The sequence below is a fragment of the Lepidochelys kempii genome, chromosome 23 (assembly GCF_965140265.1).
Source record: "Lepidochelys kempii isolate rLepKem1 chromosome 23, rLepKem1.hap2, whole genome shotgun sequence".
Lineage (NCBI taxonomy): Eukaryota > Metazoa > Chordata > Testudines > Cheloniidae > Lepidochelys > Lepidochelys kempii.
The window spans coordinates 7,137,476-7,143,616 of NC_133278.1; positions in this window are offsets into that span (position 1 = coordinate 7,137,476).

Here is a 6,141-nt window from a genome sequence, read left to right on the forward strand (position 1 = left end):
TTGATATCAGCAGATCTTTGATTGCGTGGGCTACTTGCATCACAGCAGCCCCCACAGTAGATTTGCCCACTCCAAATTGATTCCCAACTGACCGGTAGCTGTCTGGCGTTGCAAGCTTCCACAGGGCTATCGCCACTCGCTTCTCAACTGTGAGGGCTGCTCTCATCTTGGTATTCATGCGCCTCAGGGCAGGGGAAAGCAAGTCACAAAGTTCCATGAAAGTGCCCTTACGCATGCGAAAGTTTCGCAGCCACTGGGAATCGTCCCAGACCTGCAACACTATGCGGTCCCACCAGTCTGTGCTTGTTTCCCGAGCCCAGAATCGGCGTTCCACAGCATGAACCTGCCCCATAAGCACCATGATGCATGCATTGTCAGGGCCCATGCTTTCAGAGAAATCTGTGTCCATGTCCTGATCACTCACGTGACCGCGCTGACGTCGCCTCCTCACCCGGTATCGCTTAGCCAGGTTCTGGTGCTGCATATACTGCTGGATAATGCGTGTGGTGTTTAATGTGCTCCTAATTGCCAAAGTGAGCTGAGCGGCCTCCATGCTTGCCTTGGTATGGCGTCCGCACAGAAAAAAGGCGCAGAACGATTGTCTGCCGTTGCTCTGACAGAGGGAGGGGCGACTGACGACACGGCTTTCAGGGTTGGCTTCAGGGAGCTAAAATCAACAAAGTGGGTGTCTTTACATCAAGGAGTATTTCAGGCAGGACTTCACGGAGGGTTCCAATAAGAAATGGTGCACCTAAGTTATCGTTCTTATTGGAACAAGGAGGTTAGCCTGGCCTCTGATTGATACATGGCTAGATTTACCTCGCTGCACCTTCTCTGTGAGTGACTGCAGTGTGACCTAGAGGAATGAGTCCCCTAGACAGGGGAGGAGGCAAATGAGTACAAAACAAATCTGGTCTATTTCTTGTTTTGATCCACTCCATCTATCTTTTACATCTTTGGCTGGCAGCAGACGGTGCCGAAGGACTGCATGCCATCCACATCTCATGGCTGCTCGGCAGAAGATGGTACAGTACGACTGCTAGCAGTCCGTATTGCCTGCCCGCTCACCATAAGACGGTTCAATAGGACTGACTGCAGGACTAAAGAGAATGACCTGGTCAAGTCACTCCAAATTTAGTCCCTGCGCCCATGTCTGCCCAGGCGCTCCTGATCGACTTCACAGAGGTGACCAGGAGCACCTCGGACATGACGATGATGGCTACCAGTCGTACTGTACCGTCTGCTGCCACAAGGCAAGGGGTTGCTGCTACTGTGTAGCAATGCCGTATCGCGTCTGCCAGCACCCAGGGGACATAGGGTGACGGTTACCTGAGCGGGCTCCATGCTTGCAGTGGTATGGCGTCTGCACAGGTAACTCAGAAAAAAAGGCGCGAAATGATTGTCTGCCCTTGCTTTCACGGAGGGAGGGAGGGAACGGGGGCCTGACGATATGTACCCAGAACCACCCGTGACAATGTTTTAGCCCCATCAGGCATTGGGATCTCAACCCAGAATTCCAATGGGCAGCGGAGACTGCGGGAACTGTGGGATAGCTACCCACAGTGCAACGCTCCGGAAGTCGACTCTAGCCTCGGTACTGTGGAAGCGCTCCGCCGAGTTAATACACTTAATGCACTTAGAGCATTTTCTGTGGGGACACACACACTCGAATATATAAAACAGATTTCTAAAAAAACGACTTCTATAAATTCGACCTTATTCCGTAGTGTAGACATACCCGATGCTTGCTCATCCAGCTTGGTCTGCAACTCCTGCCGATGAATTTTTTCCCCTTTCTTGGGATGCAAGCTTCTGATAGCTTCTACAGCTGTAACTTGAAGCAACACTTCCTTATTTACTTTCTCTATACCATTCATGATTTTATAGACCTCTATCATATCCTCCCTTAGTCACCTCTTTTCCAAGCTGAAAAGTCCCAGTCTTATTAATCTCTCCTCATACGGAAGCTGTTCTATACCCCTAATCATTTTTGTTGCCCTTTTCTGAAACTTTTCCAATTCCAAAATATCTTTTTTGAGATGGGGCGACCCCATCTGCATGCAGTATTCAAGGTGTGGGCATACCATGGATTTATATAGAGGCAATATGATATTTTCTGTCTTATTATCTATCCCTTTCTTAATGATTCCCAACATTCTGTTTGCTTTTTTTGATTGCCACTGCACATTGAGTGGATATTTTCAGAGAACCATCCACAATGACTCCAAGATCTCTTTCTTGAGTGGTAACAGCTAAATTGGACCCCATCACTGTATATGTATGGTTAGGATTATGTTTTCCAATGTGCATTACTTCGCATTTATCAACATTAAATTTCATCTGCCATTTTGTTGCTCAGTCACCCAGTTTTGAGAGATCCTTTTGTAGCTCTTCAGAGTGTGCCTGGGACATCACTATCTTGATTAGTTTTGTATCATCTGCAAATTTTGCCACCTAACTATTTATGCCTTTTTCCATATCGTTTATGAATATGTTAAATAGGACTGGGCCCAGTACAGACCCCTGGGGGACACCACTAGTTACCTCTCTCCATTCTGAAAACTGACCATTTATTGCTACCCTTTGTTACCTATCTTTTAACCAGTTACCAATCTATGAGAGTACCTTCTCTCTTATCCCATGACTGCTTATGTTGCTTAAGAGCCTTTAGTGAGGGACTTTGTCAAGGCTTTCTGAAAATCTAAATACACTATATCCACTGGATCTCCTTTGTCTGCCCGCTTGTTTACCCCCTCAAAGAATTACAAAAACCACGTTGGCTATTTCCCAACAAATTATGTTCATCTATATGTCTGACAACTTTGTTCTTTACGATAGTTTCAACCAATTTGCCCAGTACTGAACTGAGGCTTACTGGCCTGTAGTTGCCGGGATCACCTCTGGAGCCTGTTTTAAAAATTGGCATCACATTAACTATCCTCCAGTCATTTGGTACAGTAGCTGATTTAAATGACAGGTTGCAGACGACAGTTAGTAGGCCTGCAATTTCACATTTGAGGTCCTTCAGAACTCTTGGGTGATACCATCAGGTCCTGGAGTCTTATTACTGTTTAGTTGATCAATTTGTTCGAAAACCTCCTCCTCTCTGAACCCCACGCCAACAGGGACCCATTGCAAGGCAAGGGCTGCATCCAAGGTGTGAGAACCCCACGTTTAGCAGCAGGGAAGCTCTGTACCCTGAGATGAAGGGGAACATGAGGGTTGTGCAGTTCAGCTCTAGAAGACCAGGAAATGGCAGCGTGCAGGCTGCCTGGCTAACCTCACTGCTGCCCTGGGGCCGGGGTTGGGCCCTTCTGTATCCAGCTCCTCGGTGCAGCATTACAGCACAGGTTTCTCCACCTCGTAGCTCCGCCAGGGAACGGCCTCGCCAGCGCTGGGTAGCACAGCCCAGCTCCCAGCTGATGGGAAGTGCCAAGCCGACAGTTAACCGGGGAGCCTTGACTCGGCCCCTTGTGCAGCCCTGTGCTCTGGCACAGCTGCTTATTGAGAGCAGAGCCCTGGGGAGCCTAAGGCCCTGGCTTGCACCCTCAGCAGTGAGCACAGGCCTCGTCTCCTCTGCAGCCTGCTTCTGTCCTCCACCCCGTGCCCCGGCTTCTGTCCCCTCCCGCTCATTCACCCCCAGCTCCTGCTCCTCTGCCCTATCCACCCCCAGCTCCTTCCCCCTCCCCTTCTGCCATATCCATCCGCCAGCTCCTGCCCCCTCTCCCTCTGCACTTCCTCTGTCCTATCCAATCCACCAATTACCCTCTGAATACCACCTCCTCCCATTCAGAGGGGAGTCTAGATATAGGCAAACTAGCTAGCTGCCTGGGACAACAGATAGTTGGGGGGAGAGAGAGAGAGGTTGTCCCCCTCAGGATGTCACCTGGTGTGCTGAGCCTGGGCACCCTTTTTACGTGTCCTGGTGAGCCAGGCTATTAAGCCTCCTTCAGCACACACAGGCAGGGCCACACCCAACTGCAGAACAAAACAGACACCGAGATCAGTTCTGGGAAGGCTCAGGTTAAGGGACTTGCCCCAGCCCTCAGGTATCCACCTCCCCTGGAGTGCAGACTCAAAGATATATTATGAAATCCTCTATGTGGAGGAAGGTATGCACAGCCTCTTTTTCCCCCCCACCCCCAATTATGAATTGCACAAACTGGGTCACATTATAAACGAGAAATAAGTTAAAATCTACCTTTTGTAGTTGTTAAAGTGATTGAAGAGATCACTAAGCAAATAAAACACACAAGCTAAGCTTGTTTCACTAAAGAAATTGGTTACAGATAGTCATTTCTGACCCTAGATAGTGTTGCTAGCAGATTACACAAAGTCTTAAAAGGCAGCTGCACTGGCCTGCAGCTAGAGACTTCAGGTATTTCCACTCACAGACTGGACGCCCTCTCAGCCTGGGTTCAACCCTTTTCCCCCCAGTTCAGTTCTTGCTTCCAGGTGTTTTTCAGTGTCTCTTTGGGTGGGGAGACAGGGGAACCCCACTGATGTCATGCCCCTCCTGTATATAGCTCTTGTATCAGGGGGTAGCTGTGTTAGTCTGTATCCACAAAAATGAGTAGTCTAGTGGCATTTTAAAGACTAACGGATTTATTTGGGCATAAGCTTTCATGGGTAAAAAAACCACTTTTTTAAAATCTGTTTGGAGTGAAAATTACAGATGCAGGCATTATTATACTGGCACTTGAAGAGAAGAGAGTTACCTAACAAGTAGAGAACCAGTGTGGGCAGGACCAATTCAATCAGGGTGGATGTAGTCCACTCTTAATAATTGATGCCAGGAGAGGGAAAGTTGCTTTTGTGGTGAGCCAGCCACTCCCAGTCCCTATTCAAGCCCAAATTAATGGCGTTAAATTTGCAAATAAATTTTAGTTCTGCAGTTTCTCTTTCAAGTCTGTTTTTGAAGTTTTTTGTTCAAGTATGGCTACTTTTAAATCGGTTATAGAATGTCCAGGGAGATTGAAGCATTCTCCCACTGGCTTTTGTGTGTTATTAACCTGGGGAAGTGAGGAAACAGACTGACAGAGCAAGACAGGTACCCAGAAGTCACCTACTACAGGACAGGCCCAACAAGGAAAACAACAGAACACCACTGGGCATCACGTACAGCTCCCAGCTAAAACCTCTCCAGCACATCATCAACGATCTACAACCTATCCTGGAAAATGATCCCTTGCTCTCACAGACCTCGGGAGACAGCCCCCCAACCTGAAGCAGATACTCACCAGCAACTACACACCACTCCACAGAAACACTAACCCAGGAACCAATCCCTGTAACAAACCTCGTTGCGTACTCTGTCCCCATATCTACTCTAGCAACACCATCAAAGGACCCAGCCACACCATCAGACGCTCGTTCACCTGCACATCTACTAATGTGATATATGCCAGCAATGCCCCTCTGCCATGTACATTGGCCAAACCGGACAGTCTCTACCTAAAGGATAAATGGACACAAACTGGACATCAGGAACGGTAACATACAAAAGCCAGAAGGAGAACACTTCAATCTCCCTGGACACTCAATAATAGATTTAAAAGTAGCCATTCTTCAAAAAAAAAAAAAAAAAAAAATTCCAAAACAGACTTCAAAGAAAAACTGCTGAGCTACAATTCATTTGCAAACTTAACACCATCAATTTGGGCTTGAATAGGGAGTGGGAGTGGGTTGGCTTACTACAAAACCAATTTTCCTTCTCTTAGGATTGACACCTCCTCATCAATTATTGGGAGTGGACCACATCCACCCTGACTGAATTGGCCTTCACCATTGGTTCTCCACTTGTAAGGTAACTCTCTTCTCTTCATATGCCAATATATATTTATGCCCGTTTCTGTAATTTTCACTCCATGCATCTGAAAGAAGTGGGTTTTTTACCCACGAAATCTTACGCCCAAATAAATCTGCTAGTCTTTAAGGTGCCACCGGACTCCTTGTTATTTTTGTGGATACAGACTAACACAGCTACCCCTATGATACTAAAAGACAAAGGATTGCTGCCATAGTAAACCCTATTTAAGGCCAGGGAGTAAGATCATCAGGGTTTATTCTTCACTGAATCCCTGCCCAGGATGACTGCTGGGAACATCTAAGAAACAAAGACGAAATGGGGGGGAGAAGAGC